At 45.9% G+C, this 20,238-nt stretch overlaps 1 long non-coding RNA gene across 2 annotated transcripts in view; it reads right to left on the bottom strand.

Moving 5' to 3' along the window:
- Window positions 1-556: 556 nt before the first annotated feature.
- LOC138567015 (uncharacterized) overlaps window positions 557-20,238 on the bottom strand; it is a 44,138-nt gene continuing 24,456 nt past the window's right edge. Inside the window, exons 2-5 of one of the 2 annotated variants that reach the window (XR_011302086.1) lie at window positions 17,365-17,463; window positions 16,951-17,042; window positions 2,665-2,867; window positions 557-2,199 (exon numbers count right to left, since the gene is read on the bottom strand). This is a non-coding gene — a long non-coding RNA (uncharacterized lncRNA). The remainder of the gene's footprint in view (window positions 2,200-2,664; window positions 2,868-16,950; window positions 17,043-17,364; window positions 17,464-20,238) is intronic. The other variant, XR_011302085.1, reaches the window with a different exon arrangement.

Below are 20,238 nucleotides of genomic sequence, written 5' to 3'. Positions count from 1 at the left end.
GGGCTTCCCAGCGGGTGCCACCATTAATGGGGGAGGAGGAGAGAGGACAGAGCACTGAGATCATATGAAGAGTCCATAGAGCTGGAGAAGGCACGACAAAGAGGATGTCGTTGAGGGTCTGTCTGGAGGAAGCGCTGGAATGGGTGTCAGCAATAGGGAGGGATACAAGTCCAGGATATAAACACTAGGCACTCCTGAAATGAGGGGTGGCATTTTGATTGTAAGATAGTCTAGCGGTTTTACTTAAGATAACCAGAATGCTTGTTTTGCAACTCCAGGTGCAGAGGAGATAAACATTAACCCTGGCATATGGGTTGTATATCAAACAAGAAAAGAAAAAGGTTCCCTATTAGGGAACTCCCGTCCCCTGCCCACTATAGTTTAAAAAAAAGCCCAATTTATTGAGGCAACAAAGTGGTCCTTTCTAGGGACACAAATTGCTAATTCGTGGTAGTGTATTACATTTAGTACAGTTATGGTTTTATGTTATAATAAACAGATCAATTGCATCAATAATATTTCAAGATGACATACAGATCACCATTTTCTGAGTAACTCAAAATAAACGGTTTTTATTTTTGCATAGGGCCCAACACGTTTCATGAAATACTTCAGAGGCGTACAAAGTTTTCTACAAAAGATTTCAGCAAAGAAGTTGGACCAATTAATTATCCATTTTCATGATAAACACTATATACATACCAAATTCAGACTCAACTTAGTTATTTGCAATTACATACAATCAATTATCTCCAGTTGAATTAGTCATGCAAAAAAATCTAACATGACACTTAATACCATTTCTGTTGACCAAGATTCGTGGTTCATGTTAGTGTCAACCCATTTAAGCGGCTAAGCAAGTTTACAAGCAATCTTGAAAGAGAAAGAATTAATATCAGTGCAATCACTGGGTCAGCACGTTACAGAAAAAGTACACAGTAGAAGCAAAGGGCATAGCAAGATTTGATTTCCAGCAAAAACCACAGCTAGATTTGGTTCTAAGCCAAACGCAAAAACACAGCTAGGTTTGGTTCTAAGCCAAAAGCAAAAACACAGCTAGAATCGATTTCAAGCTGAAAGCAACAACACAGCTAGAATTGTAATTACAGCTAGATTCAGATGCTAGCAGTGGGTATAGAACATAATGCAATCAAGAGTGCAAAGATGGAAGACAAGCAGAAGGAAGTGAAGTCAAGAGAGGGTAGGAGTGTGTCCAGAAGGTGGGGAACTAACCCATCGTTAATAAGGAGGTGTGAATGTCATGGTAGTCCAGATCTCTTTGAGGTGTGAGGTAGCAGCATCATAGAAGCTCATGTGCAGGGGTGCAAGAAAAATCCCAAGCAACATTCTGGCATTAGGCAGGGGCCTTCGTTGTGGGCCTTTGTAGTCTGGGCCAGCTCCCACCTCCTGGTTGCCGTGATTGGCTTAAGAAGCCCAGTGCAACCAATGGGAGGAGGAGCAGCTGGGCCCAGGCAGGCAGGTTAAGAGGAGACTGATGCGGCCATGCTGGAAGGCCAACAAACAATAGGGCAATGCTGCAAAGTACCAAGATAAATGGTACAAAGGTGATCAGAAAGAGCAAAAGAACTTTCAATGATGATTAGATGGAGTTCAGGCATGACCGTCATGCTGCAACAAGTACACACTGTTGAGAAGACATGTTGATAGAGTTGAGCGTGTCAAATTAGATCTGTCCGACAAAGTGTAGCAGCCAATTGACTGTTACTTGATAGTTCAATATTTTGTAGTTGTTGCGCAGCTACATCTTTGGGAGCTGCAACATTACAGAGACATCTGCCGATTTACTGCTGTGTCTTCAATTGTCCAGGTGAAGTAACAGGCGGGTTCTGAGGCAGGAATGCAGGCAGAATGAAGAACACTAGCCACCCCTGCCAATAGACTTAGGTTTTCCAGCTTTTGTGACCATAACTGTTAACAGCCATTACTAAGTTTGAGAATAGTCGGTTTCCACCCATCAGTTTTTACAATATAATTCTCTTTATTTTCTTTTTTTACACTGCATCTTCTTTTTGTAGTTCATGCAACACGCTTACATTTTCCAGCACTTCCCAGATTTCACCAGTAGCTGCTTTTCCTCCTCTGCCTTTCTTTTTTAAGCCTGAATTAGTCCCTCTGCATCACAATAGGTTTTAATTATTTCGGCAAATGTTTTCTGTGTCTCAATACACTGTTCCTTGGCTGCGGGTATGAAAAAGGCAAGTTAAAACTTCAAAATGTGACTATCAATACAACAGACTTTTTGCTTGAGCTGTACACTGGGGTAAGGGACTCCCCTTAAGCATGATCCTATCCGTCACCTTGGTGTCATTTTTGCTTATTCTTGCGCTCCTTGGCGTTTTCCCCTTGCTCCCCATAGAGCTGCACACATACTCTAACCTGGACTACAGTCCCCGAGAGCATTCAACCCATTGCGCGTTGAGATCGTTGAGGTAAAAGGCGCCCTACCAATGCCCAATAACAACAGAAATTATGCAGACCATCTATACTTTTACTCTAGAGGAAAGAAATGCTGTAAACGAGTGGCGGGCATTGTGCAGCACTCACCTGTTTGAAGAAAGGGAACGCCTCCACCTAGGGACGTAAAATGAACCCTCCTCCCCCACCCATCAATTAAATAGAAAAAAAAAAAAACACATTGTTTACCTGCCGACTGGAAAAACACTACTACTTTGGAAACCTTTTCTTCACGTATTCTCTTCTACTTTCATCAAGACCCTGCATCAGCCATTTACAATTAACTTCACGAGAAATGGCCAAAGGCTCAAATTCCCAATCCTTTCAAATACACAGATAATTGGCAGAATCAAAGAAAAGCACATTAAAGTGTGCCATGATTCAATCATTACCTAAAAGAAGGAAGAAAACGTACATTTAGTATGCTTCAAGTATTTGTGAAACTTGCCTTCACCCAAAACCATTCATTTATAGCGGGCTTGCTATGGATGCTCCTGCCCGATGTGTCCCTATTTGTGAGTGAAGCATCTCTTGGTGCTTGATAACTTCCTCCAAGACCTCACCCATTGTGGCTTCAACTAGTTCTATCTGCTCACTAATAATTAAAGGTGGGTGTTCTGGAGAGGCAATAAGTTCTTAACTGCAGAGCTCTTGTACCTAAAATGCTGCAGTCATTTTGTGTGTTCTTTAAAAGACAAGCACCTGTTTTAGTTTCTTAAATGTAACTATCAACCTTAGAGAGAGTCCCAGCCTGCGGACAGCAACATGTACAGGAAATTATAGGGTTCAGAAATAGGAGGGTATGCAGGGACAGAACCCATGACCAAAGTGATCTTTACTGTGGAAGCAAAAAGTAAACATTACACCTTAGCAGGCAGGCCTTTGCTAATATGAGCCAGGCACGATCTACTAGAAGGGTCAGAAACCCTCCCCTAACCCCCATAAGCATTGCTACTGTGCCATAACTATGCACTAAAGCTGAAATAGAAATGGAAAAGTCCTGCAAAAATGTAAACCAAGCCATGGGTACACTTTGCAGAGGCATGGTTTCTCACACATGCGCCACAGACTGATACATGTAGATAGCATATTAATTAGAGGGTCGGGTGCACCTATCTGAGGAAGGCATTGACCTACTCAGGTAGAGCATTGTGGTGGCATTGGCACAACAACAGTGTTAAAGCCAGAGAGGGGCAGCCAGTAGGCGTATTTATTCCCTAAGCGGCGACGGTTTGAAAGCAATCAGACTGATCAGTAGAACAGTCATTGTGAGGAATTAGAAAGGGGAAGGGGCGGAATCGCCCCACCCAAGCCACGAGAAGAGGGCCTCTGTATGCTCGACTGCTAGGGTGTCTTAAGGCAGTGGTCTTCAAACTGTAGAGCCAAAGCTCTCAATACAGGATTATGGTGACTGCTTTTAATAGAAAATAAAAGCATTTGTGGCTGTGGGGGCACCCCGGAAAACTATGGAGGGGGTCTCAGCATAAAAGGTTTTGAAGACCACTGCCTCAAGGAAATAAAGTGACCTCCCACTTTCAAATAGCAAAGCAATTAATAGTACTTTCACGCCCAGGTCAGAAAACCCCTGCTACCGCACCAGTCCTCTGTTACACAAGGCTGCAGAAAAATCCAGAAAAGCAAGGAAATGGCTCCAAGCTTCACAACATCTAACGAGAATGAACTGGTCCCATCATTAGAGCCAACAAAAAAACAACCGTTATCATCATAAAAGCATTCACCCCAGATCATCATGAACAATGATCAAAAAAGATATTTTCAAATTAATGACATAGGGATCACTAGCCCTGGCAAGCATTTAATAAAGTTATACAGCGTTTCCGGTCAAACTATCTTCAATTAACTGCTGCGGTGCCATGGTTGGGAAAAACAAACAGGAATCTCATCAACCTATATAGAGATTGGGACATTAGTACAACTAGAACATGCAGTAATCTGTCCGAGTCCCTGAAACGTACATTTTATTCAATCATGTAGCGATTTCCCCAAAGTGTTGAACATAAACTAAACGTAGATAAAGGAGCGCACGAGTCATGGAGGGAATTAAAACACTCTCCCCCCCGCCCAGAGGCTGGCACAACTTCATACTACTGTGAACTGAAAAGGCAACAGGAAAAATAAAATATACATACATCAACTGGGGGTAACAAGCTCTCTATGAGTTCTTTCAAATAAATGGCATAAAAGCAATACAACAGCTCTGCCTCATAGGTATAGCATCTGTAACTTCCAGCAGTGAAAAAATAATATTAAAAAGCATTACAATACAAAATAGTCTCTGAATGCCAGTCGAGTTTGCTTTTTATTTTCATTTAATGTGTTTATATAGCGCTTTAATCCAAAGCGCTTTACATTATAACAAGATATACATTTCTATGTAACAGTAAAATCAATTTACCAACATGAATCAAACCAATAAAACAGTAAGAGCAATTTATCTGTGAGGGAAGGAGGGGTGAGGAAGGGAAGGAGGAGGGAAACAGAAAGGGTATAAGGGTGAAGATGCAAGGAGGGTAAGGGGAGGGAGAGGTGCATAGGGAAGATGTGAGGGAAGGAGAGAGAATGAGAGGAGGGAAAGGTATCAGGGCGGGGAATGGAGAAGGAGAGATTTCAGGGAAGCATGGAAGGAGGAAAAGGTAGGTATGGAGCGGATAGAGAGGTTGGGAGTTCCAGTGCAGGGGGGCTAGGAGCTGAAAGGAGCGGAAACGGCAGGCGGCACATGGGGAAGGAGGGACGGTGAGAAGGAAGAGACCAGCAGAACGAAGGGAGCGGGAAGGGGTGTAGAAAGAGAGGAGAGATTAGGGGAGCAGGATCATTGAGAGTTTTAAAGACTAGACAGAGGAAATGAAATTTAATTTGGGAGTGAAAGGGAAGCCAACCAAAGTACGGAAGAGGGGCAAGGAGACAGAGGGTACAGATAGCTGAGTGGTAGAGGGATTTGAGGGGGCGAGATGAGAAGCAGGCAGTCCAAAGAGTATAGAGGAGCAATAGAAGAGGCAAGAGAAGATAAGTGAGGAGATTAAAAGTTTAATGGCATCGAAGGTGAGAGAGGAGCAGACTTTGCAAATGTTGAAAAGGTGGTAGCGACAGGCGCGGGAGGTAAGAGAAATTTGGTGGGAAAAGGAGAGGGAGGAGTCAAAGTGAATGCCTAGATTGCGAGCGCGGGCAGAGATGGAAGATTCGAGGGGGGAAGTGAATAAAAGGTGGGGGAGGGGGAAGAGAGTTGGAGGGAAAGAATAAGACTTCAGTTTTATCAGTATTGAGGGAAAGAAAGCGGGATGACATCCAGTTGTTAACAGCAGTAAGACAGGAAGAGAGTTTAAGGTGGAGGTCGGAGAAGGAAGAGAAAGAAAGGAAGAACTGGATGTCATCAGCATAGAAATGGTGAGAAATACTGAAGGAAGAGATGATGGGGAAAGGAGAGAGGTGTAGAGAGAATAGGAAAGGGCCGAGAACCGAGCATTGGGGTATGCTGTAGTCCAAGGGGAGGCGAGGAACGACCGCCCCAGGAAACAGCAAACAAGCGGGAGGAGAGGTAAGACAATTGAGCAAATTGAGAACAGAGCCTTTGAAACCAAAGGAAGAGAGAGTGTTGAGAAGTAGGGGGTGATCGACAGTGTCAGCAGCAGAAAGGTCAAGGAGGATAAGGACAGAGGATTGTTTAGAGTATCGAGCGGAAAGGAGGGAGTTGAGAATATAAGTGAGAGCAGTTTCAGCTGAGTGTTTAGGTCGGAAGCCAGATTGAGAGGGGGGTAGGAGGGAAAGGTTAGTGACAAAGGCTGGAAGCTGGAAGTAGGCGAGGCGTTCAAGTAGTTTACAGAGGAATGGGAGAAGAAAGATTGGACAGAAGTTAGAGATAAGAAAGGGACCAGCAGTTTTCTTCAGAATAGGTCCAATAGTGGCATGCTTTAATGTGGAGGGGAAGGTTGCTGAGGAGAGGCAGATGTTGAAGAAGGAAGTTAAGTAAGGAATAAGAAGAGGGTAGATCTTCGGGATAAGGAGAGTGGGGAGAGGGTCAGCGGGGGCCGACGTAGGGGGCGCTTTGGACAGGAGGAGGGCACACGTCCGTTGGGGAGACAGGCGAGAAGACAGATATGCAAGCTGAAGGGGAATGGGGAGGAAAGAAGGAGGGGTGGGGGGAGTAGGAAGAGCAGTTACTGTTTTGACAAATCTTGGAGGAGAAGAAGCTTGAAAAGTCAGAAGGAGAGAGGGTGGATGAGGCTGAAGGGTCAGGTGTAGTCGGGGAGAGAAGACTAGAGAGGGTTTGAAAGATACGGCAAGGGTGAGAGGCTTGGAAGTGGAGAAGGTAGTAGGAACCTTTAGCAGAGCTGAGGCATGAGACATAAAGAGAATTGTAGGAGAAATAGGAGGTTTGGTTGGATAGTGAGAGAAATCTGAGCCAGAGTCGCTCGAGGCGAGAAGAGGAAAGAGTGGATAGAGCATCGTTGGCCAAGAGGGAAGAGAAATCAGGGAGTGAGGGAAGAGAGGAAGAGCAAGTGTCGAAATAGAGAGACAGACTAAAGTCGCAAAGGTCACGTCGAGAAAAGGAGGTAGGGGAGGGTATAGAAGTAGAAGAATGGGTAAGGGGAGTAAGGGAGAAGAAGAGTAAAGCTTGGTCAGAGATAGATGGGTAGTGTAGAGACGGAAGAGATGGGGTAGGTTGAGTTAAAGGTCAAGACTGGAGCCAGAAGAGTGAGTAGGAGAAGGGAGCAGCTTTACAGAACCTCTTTAGGGGTGCTTTGACCTTGAACTTAACTTGAGAAACGAGTACATGTCCTGTATACCTTTCACATTACACAAATCTCAAACTGTAAACAATCTTCCCCAGCTTGTGGAAAAGGAGGAGCCAGGTGAGTCAAAGCTCTGCTTTAATGTAAATCTTTTTCAGTTGCTGGACAATTAATGGTTGCCACTTAGAGAGTGTTGTTCTGTCTTTTGACTTTTTCTTTTGTTGGCTGGTGTTCAATGACAAAGCAGCGATGAGGGCGTGATCAATGTTAAGAGAAATAAAAAGATGGGGGGCATCTGTCCACTGTTGGTTAGAGAAGCCTTTTTTTTCTCCCTTCTTAATGAGATGGCCAATATCTGCAACCAGTCTCTGTGCGCAGAAACAACAGCAAATCTAATTTGGGGCTTTTGTAAAGTAAAGCGTCCTGTGCCACTAGAAGCAGGAAGGCAGGAATCAGAGCGCATTCATCAGGGTGTTTTAAGCATCCCCGGCCTGAGACTACACCTGGCGGTATGTGCAGCACACACACAGGGGCTCAAACTGTCTGCCACACACTTTATAAAATGTAGCCAGCTCTTATGCCAGCCAAACAACTGTGCCCCTTGGCACTTTGCTTTCGCATTAAGCAAGATTGAAGATGCTGCGAAAGTCTCACATGCTTCCCACGTGCCACATCAACAATCCTCACACAAGGGAACTCTATGCCAGTGGGCGCCTATGCACCATCATGCAGCTGTATGGGCAACTATTGAAAATTACAAGCATAGAGCCACCGTGCCCAAGACACATACTCGCAGGGACTACGCAACACTGCAATGTTCTTAAGCAGACAACCGAGTCAAATCTGGAGTATCGCTGGGCCCCTGTGATCTCGTTCCTTCAGAGTAATGCACTGGAATTATTTGCTCTTACCCAATGAAGGTGCAGTCATGTGTACGGGTTGTGTAATCACCGTACACATAGCAACGTCACACACATGGGCACTGCATGCACGAGGGTAATGGACCATTTTAAAAAGTAAAAAAGCAACCAGGGATTTTGCAACGGTGTGTTCAGATCATCAAGCTTCCGCTGTTCAAGCCCACACGTGCACTGTCACCTAGGGACCACAGGGAGGTTCTAAGTGCTCTTACAAACTAGCAATCAAAATATATGTTAACATAGAACGGTGCCAGCAAGATAGCAATTAGGTTTTTCACCTTTTTTCTTTTTTAAATAAAACACATTTTCATATTAACACTCTACAGCAGTGGTCTTCAAACTTTTTTGACCCTGAGCCCTCCTAAGGAAAATGTACCTGGCTTGGGCCCCCTTATACAAACAGACTCAAAAACGTTCATCGGCTGTGAACGGTTATCGCGCGCTGGTGTAGAAAGGGGCCCCAAATGGAGGCGTGGGTGCCAAATAATAAACTCTTTCAAAATCAGTGCGAGCAATAACTCAAATTAAATCAGACACATATTTGTAAAGACACCATTCAGAATGTTTTGCTACAATACAGAGGACTTCACTAAAAGTAATGTTGGATATTTATTTCCCACAAAAGAAACCGCCAATATGGATGTCCTACAGTAACATTTGACATGCAACTGATGTAACAATTTGTTTCAAGTACAACAACTGAGATTACTATCAATGCAGTCACATGCAATTTGGGCAGTGGCATATTGGAGAACTAGTGTGATGGGTGGGCCAGTCTTTCAGCAGCCAGCCTGTCACTATTGGGTTCAATTTTTGCAAAAGCCAACCACAGGTTTTCTTCCACTTCCGGCTTCGACTGATATTTAGTCTTCAGGGCTGCAAGTGCTGAGAATCCAAACTCGCAAAGGTACGAGGTTCTGCAAGGTAACAGAACATTGACTGCACATTTTGATGCAGACACATTTTGCCAAAATCCACCCAAAGACATTTGTTTTCATTGGCTCTACAGTAGGTGGTCACTTTGAAGCTCCATTAGTTCCTCCTCGAGGTGCATTGGGAGGTGGGCCCCTACATCTGCTAGGAAAGGCTGAAACACCCAGTCATTGACATTACAATTGTCCTATGCAAAGTACTTGGTTCGGAGATGGTTTCCAATTAGTTCAGCAACACATGAAAGATCACACTCCATCTCCTCAAGAGTAAAAATGGAAACGCATCAGTAATACCCACATCAACCCTCCTCCTCCAAAGATCCAGCTTTTTCTTGAATGCGGATATTTTTGCGTTCATAGCAAATTATGTGGTTTCTGTGCCTTGCAGGGACAGGTTTAGAAAATGTTGCTTTTCAAAGATGCTGCCAAGGTAAGCTAACAGTACAAGCCAGCGTGAAATCACACAGAGGCTCTTCTTTCTTTTGGTCTAAACACAGGAGAAAGTGTCACTTTGTTCCCGAGTTCACAAATGATATTTCAAACGTTTCCCCTGGAGAGTCACCGGACCTCAGTGTGAAACAACTAAGCATTTTTTTTATAATAACTCTTTATTTGCATTTTTAAACAATACAGTTCCCCGGTAACTGCCCGCCCCCCTCCACCTCTCCCCTGTTCGAGATTAGTACTTGGCACCTCGGACCTCTTCGGTGAATGTCCTCGTCTCCCCGTAGAGATCTTATGTTGCGTTTGCAACTCCTGAAATCCCACCAGTCCTTTATTGGCTGAAGCTGATGAACCTGAGTCAATCATTCCAGACCTAAGAGACACATTCTCCTAGGGCACCAAAGCCCCCTGTTCCCACTTTTTAAGAACTCCCGTACCCCCAACCAGTGCTCCAGGAATCTACGATGGTCCCCTTGCAAAATGTACATTTAACGTTCCAGCGCGGCAAAGTTCCATATCTTTCCAACCCATTCATGTTCCACTGGAGGTTCCTTGGCCTTCCATTTTTGTGCTAGTGCTAGAGTTTCTGCCATCCACAGGATGACAAACTTACCATCCACCTTTGAGGTCACGTCGTCGATTGTTCCATCCAGGCCCATCAGTGCCAAGCCTCTTATCCCTCCTCGTCACCCCCAGGCATCGTTCTGTTGCCTCCTCTATCAACCCCCGTACTCTTGTATACAGGGGCACTCCCACCATATATGGCTTTGTGCCACCTCCATCCCGCATTTCCTCGAGCAGAGCTTAGATTCCCCAGGGTACATTTTGGGACTTTTGTTGGGGTCAAGTGCCAGTGTGTCATCAGTTTTACCCATATGTCTCTTATATAGAAGGACCTCGTCAGCCTGAGTATGTTCCTCCGTATGTTTACCAAGTCTGTTTCTTCTATTGGGTGCCTGGAGGCTTCCCCCCAGCGTTTCAGGTACCCCCCTTTGTGGTGTGTCCTGCCCATTTTTATGTGAGTGTATATTGTTGCCACTGCCCCTCAGTTCCCGGAATCGATGATTAGATATTTTTCGAAGGCAGTTGAATCATGCGTCGCCAGCTCCTTCATAAGGGGATGCTGGAGCCAATGTCCGATTTGGGTGTACCGAAAGTGCGCTCTTCCCTACCCCGAAGTCTATCTTGCACCGAGTAAAGGGTTTCACCTGAGCTCCTTTCCAACCTGGGGTAAACTGTGCATTCCTGAACATTAGAGCCAGCGGTGCGGGGTAGGAGGGGATATGCGCCCACTTGATGGCTTTGTCCCAAGCATCCCGACTACAGACAGAATCTTGCTACTGTACATTTGGGGACGGGGGGTCTTTCCACCTTGGGCTTCCATAGCACTATGTCTAAATTCTTCCCTGCCACTGCTCTGTCCATTGGTGTCAAAATCTTGTTCATGTTATCCTTGTGCCAGTCTCTGATCACCCAAGTAATAAGTCCGGTTCCCCCAGCCCACCACTATTTATGTGGGTCACCATTACCCTTTTCGAGATCCTCGGTCTCCTGTTACATACAAATCTGCTTGTGTATTTTTGGAGGGCTCTAAATAGGGAGGTGGGGGCGGCCAATGGGAGCGCCAAGAAATAATATAAAATCTGGGGAAGTATGACCATTTTTAAAACGTTTATTCTGCCGAGCCATGTTATGGACAAGGGCCCCCAATCCACTCTTGATAGCTTCTACTAAGTGTGGATAGTTTACCTGAGAGTGCTTTATCGACTTTGCCAGTTTAATTCCTAAATATGTTATGCTCCTCTCGACCCATCTATATGGGGTACACCTTTTGATGTCCAGTACTACCTCCTTTGGGAGAGTCAGATTTAAGATTTCAGTTGCGTGTATTTATTTTTAGCCCTGCCATAGCCCCAAACAGCTCCATTGCCTTGTGTATTGCTCAGAGATATTTCTAGGTGAGTTATGGCCATTAGCATGTCATCTGGGAACGCGGCTATCTTGTGTTCTATCCCTCCCCTTCCCGAACGGGACCCCCAGTTATGTCAATATTAGTTCTTACTACTGATAAGAAGGGCTCCAGATGTATCGCATAGAGAAGGGGCCACAACGGGCACCCCCTTTTTTTTGTGCCCAGTTGAACCGTCTCCGATTCCGTTAATTGGTCATTCGCAACCAATGGTGTATATAGTTAGCTCTAACCCCACTCATGAATTTGTCACCAAATCCCATCCTTTCCATAGTTTTAAACAGGAATACTCACTCCACCCTGTCAAATGCCTTCTCTGTGTCCAAAGCCATAAGGAGAGATGAGATCTCTTTCTTGTTGGCCTTCTCAGTAAGATGTATTATACTTCGAAAATATTGTCACTGGTCTGCCGTCCCCTGACAAAATCTGAATGATCAGTTTGGATGATTGCTGTCTAGTCTATTTGCTAATGTCTTTGTGCATATTTTGGCATCTACCTTAATTAAGGCGATTGACCTATACAAGCCACACTCCATTGAGTCTTTTCCCTTCTTAGGGATAAGAATAACTTTTGCCTCTTGCATAGTTTGTGTGATGACGCCCCGCAGGGAAAATGTGTTAAATAGGGCAACGCTGTTTCTCTGTGCGTCTTATAAAATTCTGAGGTGAATCCGTCTGGGCCTGGAGATTTATTCGGAGAGCAGTGCTTTTATTGCCGCCCGGATTTCCTCACTGGTGATATCATGCTCAAGGGATTCCCTCTCTTGTTCCGTGATGCCTGGGAGACTAACCTCGTCTAGGCATGGCTCTTGAGCGTGTGGGCTCGGGTTATCTGAGCTGTAGTATTCAAAGAATTATTTTTTAATATCTTCAGTATTGCTTGAGTTGTCCCCTTGCACTTTTATTTTTACTGTAGTTTACGCCTTCTCCTCAGCAGCCTTGCTAGTAACCTATCGGACTCATTTGCTTTTATATAGTATTTCTGTTTAAGAGAGTAGGGCACGCTCGGCTGCTCTGGTCTGTAGTTGGTCTAGTTGGGCCCATACTGCCCTGTATTCCCTCTTTGTTTCCCGCCTGCTCCAGATCCCACCCGACTCATTATCTCCTTGAGCTTTGCCTCCAAAATCTCTTCTTCTAATCTCCTTTCCCCATCTCTGCAGACCTTGATGGCTAGAATTGTCCCCCTTATTGTTGCTTTAAAAAAGGCATCCCACCACGTCTACTGTGACATGTCCGGATACACGTGGTCTTCAAAGAAGCTCTGTATCCCTACCTTTACCTCTTGCACCCATCCTTGTCCCCCCCTCCATACGTCCACTAGCGCCAGATTACTTATTCCTTCCGAGTTCCCCCGAAGATTTCCCCTGGAATGGCAGGAAGGCAAACTGGTTACGGTAGTCCAAGTAACCAGCCTTTGACCGGAAGTTATGGCGCAGCATATGGGAGTCAGGGGAGCATAAGTGCATATGGTAAGTAGTATTAAGGCAAGGTCTATCAACAATGATGCTAGTGGTATTTCACAGCTGCCTAGAAGGATAATTGTGCACTCTTACTTATTGGCAGAGAACATGCACTGATATGATGTATAGCACCCATAGTATTTCAACGTTTCAATGCATGGGAAGGGAGGGAAGAAGGGAAAATACAATGACATTCTTACAGGACATGAACAGTGAGGATGTGAAATTAACTATCATCTTCGGCATGACGACATATAGCTTAAACATAGAAAAGGAAGGAAGGAGGGTGGGAAGGAAATGGTCAGACAGGAGACTACCATATAGTAAGTGCGTAGGAGAAAGTAAGGGGAGGACAGGCGGGGGAGGTGAGAACAGTACAGTCAAAAGCCGCAAAGCGAGCAGGAGAGTGAATACAATAGTCAGTAGTTAAACCATGTTGCAAGCCAGGATACAAGGAATTCTTAACGTTAGCTTGTGTCGCATCTAGATAGAAATGTGAATGTTAGCATGCGCCACACTTGGATGAAACTGTGAAGGATGGTAAGTGCAACACTTGATTGGAATCGTGATCACTAGCCTGCCTCACATCTAGACAGAATATTGAAAATTAGCAACTATGGAATAGTGAATGATAGCAAACATCAGACATAGACATAACTGCAAGGACAGCAATGCCAACTAACCAATCCACTAACAATTTCATCCCTCTGCATACACTTCTAAAACTCTAACCAAACACAACCACAAGCCTAAAACGCAGCAACGCGCACTAACTTCACTACACTGCAACAACAAAACAAACCCCACATAGACTTGCACAACAGCACCCGACGACTACCGACCGTAAAACACCCCAAGCCCAGCCAACGGACCCACCAGGCTGAGGCTGCCATCAGCACATCACTGCTCTCTTGCACTTTTCCAGCTTATTCCCACTAACTCACCCCCCCCCTCCCTCTTTCAGAGCCACCAGAGCGCCAGGGGACCACTCCGGTGGTGATAGTGCGCGGTACAAATATCCTTTGACATTAACATAGCGGTTGAGCTTCCCTTGCTTCCGTCTCTTATGAGGTCCCATGCTAAATTAAAGTCTGTCAGGACAATGGGGGCTTGTGCACATTTATCTAGGTTATTCAATGCTTTCTGAATTAATGCATCCTGGCCGGCGTTGGGTGCATATAGCGTTGCTACGGTTTAGGCCTCCCCCTTCCCCTTCAGGGTTACCTCAAGGTACCTCCCCTGATCATGCCTGTGGATGTCCATGTGCGTCAGGCCAAGGTTGTTCCTCAGGTCTAGGAGCACCCACCCTACTTTCGTGCTAGCCTGCGTCGATTGGAAGATTCGGCTAAAGCCCCAAAGCCTTATCCCTTCCCTATCCGAAGTGGGAATGTCCGTTTCCTGGAGGGCTATTATACATGGTCCTTTTCCGCTTAGCTGGGGAATTCAAGCCATTGACATTAAGGGACATGAGTGTAAGATCTTTGTTGTTGGCCGTTGACCCCATGATGTTCCTGTGAAAGCTGTTTCCCCATGGACCCTCTTTCGGACCACCACCCAACTTGGCTTCTTAAGCACGTGCACCCCTCCTGGCCACACTCCTTTCTTTTCCATGGCAGTACCTCATTTAAGCCACAAGGAGTAGCAGACGGGAGGAACATGGGAGATCTCCATCCTCGGACACCCCGCGAGACCCAGGCAGACCGGGCACCAAAGGAAGCGAAACGAAGATGGCTGATCCAAGAGAGGCCACTCACCCGAGCTGAGCGGGAGCAGCGGAGAAGTCTCCCCCGAGTCCTAGACAACCGCCCCCCCCCCCCCGCAGGCCAGCCGACGGAGACCGGAGGCCCAGAGCAGCCCTGCTGAGCTGCAAGACGAGGGCCAGAACGCTGCCTCCATCCAGGCACGTACAAAGGTGAGGTGGGACCGGCAGCAAAGGAGGCAGGCTCCAGGAGTAAGAAGCAGCAATCACGCAGGGCAGGCTCTCAGAGAGGCCTGCCCCGGAATAAGACGCCCTACCACTAGGGCTGAGAGCTGACCCATACCTCTGGTCCTTCCGGAAAGAACTAAAAACATGGCTCTTCAACCTAGGGAACTAGCGATAGCCGCACAACTGTATAACATTAATGAACTTGATACCCTGCGTGTTATCCCATACCCCTGCATGACCAACGTTTACCAAGGTTTCCACTGCAAAACCTCTGCAACCTTAAGCAACATGAGAAACTATGTGTAAACAGCATAATCAAATGTACCCGAAGATCTGTACTGTAAATACTTGTAAAACTGTAACCATAAGCAATATAAGTAACCAGCTAACCAACATGCTCCTGTACCCAGTGCCTAGTTGTCCCTGGACTATGTGCGCTTAAAATAAATGTCAAAATAAATTAAAATTAGCTTATTTTGAAATGTCAGTGACTCATCCAACTGTAGGGAAAACGGAATGTGTTTCAACTGCGATATCAAAGGACAGGCCAGTGATGCGGCAGAAAATGTGGGCGTCAGATATGGGAATATTTTGCATTTCTTTGCTGCACCGTCACCAAGCATTACACGGTTGACAGCGAGAATTACTGGCAGATTGATATGATAGGTTATTTATAACGCGCTTAATAGCCAGAGGTTTCTAAGCGCGGACCTGGGGATCGAACCTTTGTTGCTCCGTGTCGTTTTGCTTCCAAGGCGAGCACTTTGCCACTGAGCTATCCTCCCAAGACAATCACTTTCTCAGCATCTGTAAAAGGCTTGTTTTTGCCAAGATAGTACACAATGTGGTAAAAAGCTTCCAAAGCATTTGCAGGTACCGAGGCCACATTTTAAGAGTGTCTTTTTGCTTTTCTTATGCCTTGCAGCTGCCATACAAAGAAATTCCTGGTCTTTTTTGCTAAATCGGCATTTTTTGTTTCCAAATGCCACTTTTTTTGTTGGATTCAGGCTGTCATTTGCTAATGTAGCGCAAACCACAAACTGAGGCTCAACTTCTCCAGCAACTGCGATCCATGTGAACTCAAAGTCCAAATAAGAGACATATTTCCGTGTGTTTGCATTTCTTTTGCCCATTTACACCTATCCTTATGCTTTTAGTTTGAGATCCCTACCATCTTTGGGGACTAGGAAACTATCCAGTTCTATGTGATATTCCCACATTTTAAAGCCCGAACATATAAGACAGATTTTTTTAAAGCCGTTTTTGTGTTGACTTTAAAATGCAAAATATCACCTACTGCCCCCCCGTGTCCGCCCCCACACCTCCCGCTCATTCACTTGTTAATCCAGGTGTCTGTGGGGCTTTAACCCCCCCAAAATCACCCATTTTCCCACCCACCACCCATTCCCGCATCAACACGCATCCTCCCCACACATACTCACTCACACACAGTCCAAAATTCACCTCTGCCTCCTCCAACAACTCCGCTGGGGCTCACAAAGCCAGTCAGCCCATGCACGCACTTGTGTGCGGCAGGGGTTTGACAAGTATGACAGTCCGATTTAGAAAGACCGCTCTGTGTGGTCATAGAGCAGTCTTTAAATTAAGCCCCCCTGCCCCATTGGTACAGTGAAAAGGTCTTTTTCACTTCGTACCAACAAAGCGTTTCAAAAAGGAGCCAGAATCTGTGAAAACATTACAAACCACCACTTGTAGGTCGCGGTAGTTTTTAAAAATCATTTCAAATTTTCAAAAATTTGAAATGCCTACAAAAAAAGTGATTTCAAATGGCAAACACTGCATGTGCAAAGATTTAAAACTAACCTTGTTTAAAGGTTGGGGAAAACACCCATGCAAAAATGAGGGAGAAATACTGGTTGGATTAAAGAAAATATAAAAACACCACATTGATACAAGTCTCGGAAGACTCCCTGTTCAGGTTGTGAAGTCCTAGCCCAATTACTAGTCCACCGACTGGCGGCAAAAACCACACCTGGCTGCACATTGTGCAGGGTTGATATAAACCTCCAGCACTTCTACTCAACCAATGGTACACAGGGAAAAGAAATCCTTACTTGCCTGCATGGCTGCGTCAAGTGAGACACTGGATTTTTCATGCTGGGACCCATGTGGTTAGGTTGATGCACTGATGCTTGGAGCAATGCTGCTGCAAGGAAAACGAACAGTCAACCTGAGACTTCAAAATTAAGATTAGAGGTGCAGGGGCTAAAACCAGCTCTTGGGTGTTAGGCATCAGCTAGTGTGCAGGACCTAGCGCTGGGAAACCAAGAGAGAGTACACAGTGCACTGTAAATGCAACTCCCACATGAGACGTGAACTTTCAGTACTGCTCCAAACTGGACATGAGAAAGGAACAGCCTCCAAATAGGTTTGAAATGCCCGATTGTGACTGCTAACTATACCTTTGAAATTGCCCCACCTTCACCCACAGCAAAATACAGTTGGTTTTAAAAAAAAGTCATCCTTACTTTCGGCAAATCCTACTACAGAGGTCAGGATTTTTTATGCTGCCACTGCTGCTGGGGACTTTGCTGTCCTAGATGGGATGATAAAGCCAATTTGTGTTCCTGCAATTGAAGAAGTACAATTACAAATTATATAGATGTACTAGATTTACCTTACCAATATCAGCGCACATCCTTCACCGCACACAAAAGGGACCTAGGGTGCAGAGCCCTACTGGGAAATCTCAGAAGTTAGCTATAGGCCACTTTACCCCATCTGGCAGAGAGCACAGAGAGCAGTCAGAGCACATAACTGTAAACATGACTCGTACTCAAGACACTGAGGCAAAACATGATAGAAAGAGCATCAGCTGGTTATATTTTACCCTTTCTATTCCCTTCCTGCAATAGTTGTAATATGTAATTGGCTATTTCTAATACGCTTGATACCCATAGGTTTCTAAGCGGGGACCCGGGGAATCAAACCCGTGTTGCTCCATGTCGCCTTGCTTCCAAGGCGAGTATGTTGTCCCCGAGCTATCCTCACAAGAAGTCCAGTCTGCTGGCATTTCAATCATTCATCTACATATCTTGCACATAATCCGACAGGGTACTACTTAACCCACTGAAGCCATTTAGCTTTAACTGCAGTTCAGTGACAGCGCTGAAGGAGCAGTAGACTGCCGCAGCTGCCGGGCCAGACACGAGGGCCCCTGGCTTATCTGCAACATATGTTGCCCCATGCATGCGAATCCACAGCATTCATTCCAATTTAAATTACTTGTATGGCAGGGCTGCACCCAAAGTACTGTTGGTAATGCAGTGATTTTTAGTACATCAAGGGATGCATAGACTCGCTCTATAGTAGTGGCTACCGGAGTAGCTCAGCAGGTTGACAGACTGTTGTTGAGATGTTATATATGCAAAACTTGTTAATCAAATGACTTTTTGCAATTACTTATAAAAAAGGAAGTGCTATAAAATGTGTTTGGCCAGGGGAAGGGGGTATTTTTGCCTCTGTAGTGAAAATCCAAAGTTAGCACCCATCAACTCAGTTTAATTTCCTAATAACTGCTGTCAGCACAATGGAAGCATTTATTTGTGATTCATCAGTTTGACAAACAAACATCTTCATAAATATAACCTGTGATAAAACACAAACCAAGGGGCACACAAATTACAGAGTATTGGTTTGGTGCTCCTACGCAGTGATGTTCATCCCCATGGTGTCCCTTTGAGGACAGAAGAAAAACAGGATGAGCAAACAGATCCAGGAAATGCGTGAGTGACGGCTGGGGAAAGGAGCAAAGATTAGGTCAGCGAGTCCCCAGCTTTCCTCAGTGAAGCTAGGGGATTCGTAAAGCCTGGTCAGTGTGGAGGCAGGCCAGGTCCCGAGATCCGGCATCATATGTTTGACCGGATCTCCGCCCCGGCCAGAGTTTGCCCATAGACCACACGGATGACAAGGCAGAGGGGCAGCCACAGCAGGGGGGCCAGTGTTTTATGTTATCTGGCTCCCCCAAGGCAGATTGCTGAAGCCCAGCAATGTGTGTGCCAGATATCATACAACACCGGCAATGAGTGCTTCCGTCCCTGCCCGCATACTCTCCCACATGGCCTCCAAGGTGGGGGCACAGAGGGAGAGGGGCGCAGGAGTACCAGCATTGCATGGATCCGACCCCCCTGCTCGCCTCCTCTCCCCACGCGTCAGCCTTCAGGGGTCCGGGGGGGTGGGGGAGGGGGGGAAGAGGGGAGCAGAGGGACCGGGAAAGGCCTGAAATGCTTGCTTCTCGGCACCCCCTCCAAACGTGGTGTGGGGGTTAAGCGAGAAACGGCATCCCTTATCAGGCAAGAAGACTGAAGCAACGCAGCCTGGATGTGCAATCCAAATGCAGGAAAGTGCACGTCCAGGCTGCGTTTATTTCCTGTTTCGTGGCCACGTCTCACATCTCAGTGAGCATGTGCATTGGGGAGGGGGCAATGGTTCGCCATGCACAGCTAAGTGAGGCAGATTCTTTTTTTCTCGCCTTCCTGGATCACGCCTTCGCACTCCCCAGGTGGGGGCACGCCCACAGATTTTCACTGTATAATGGCATACACATACCTGCCTACATTTGTAGACGAGAAACCCGCAGAATGATGTCACCACCACCCCACCCCTTTTTCGGCAAGACTCTGCCTACATTTATTTTTGTAAACACACACACACAAATAAAAAAAGACAGACATCAATATGACCAGAGAATCAGATACATTTGTAATCTTTACAACACTATTTCCCTGTAGATTCAATGTTCATAAGAAAAACTGATTCCCCCCCCTGTTCCCCCCCCCCCTCATCGTGTCTGATTGTTGCTGGGGCGTCTGCAGAATTTGTAGTATTGGCCCACAACAATTATATTCTGACTACATTGTAAAGCGCTTTGACACCTTGAAGGGCCTGGGAAGTGCTAAAGTAAACGTTATAAATATACAAATAGGTGTGGCTAGTCGGTGTCATTGAGGCTGTGGAATGAGCGAGCTATGTGGCAGGGCCAGCATTTCTCACAAGTGGGGCCACTGACCGTGTGACTGTTTGACCATGGTGCACTTTTCGTTCACTGCAGGGGGTCAGGTCACAATGCTGGAATAGGGGCACTCTTTGACTGGACAGCCACGTCAATGCCTGCAGCCCAGGGTGAGGGGGTGGTCATGTCGTGCCTGGAGGAAGAGGCAGGAATGACGGCATTGGCATTGCATATTTCAGGTGGTGGGATCCTGATCCTCCGATATTATGGCGCAGCTGCCTTGGAACTAAAGCACGCACTTCGCAGTATTAATTCCAGTGAACTCAGAGACTCAACACTCTTCCCTGGCGACGAGCGGAAAAACCTGGAGTCTCCGGGCTAAACCCGGAGG

This window comes from Ambystoma mexicanum, chromosome 2p, assembly GCF_040938575.1.
Source record: "Ambystoma mexicanum isolate Mex_15411 chromosome 2p, UKY_AmexF1_1, whole genome shotgun sequence".
In the NCBI taxonomy this organism is placed as follows: domain Eukaryota; kingdom Metazoa; phylum Chordata; class Amphibia; order Caudata; family Ambystomatidae; genus Ambystoma; species Ambystoma mexicanum.
The sequence above is the reverse complement of the archived record's forward strand: the minus strand, read 5'-3'. Positions and strand labels throughout refer to the sequence as shown.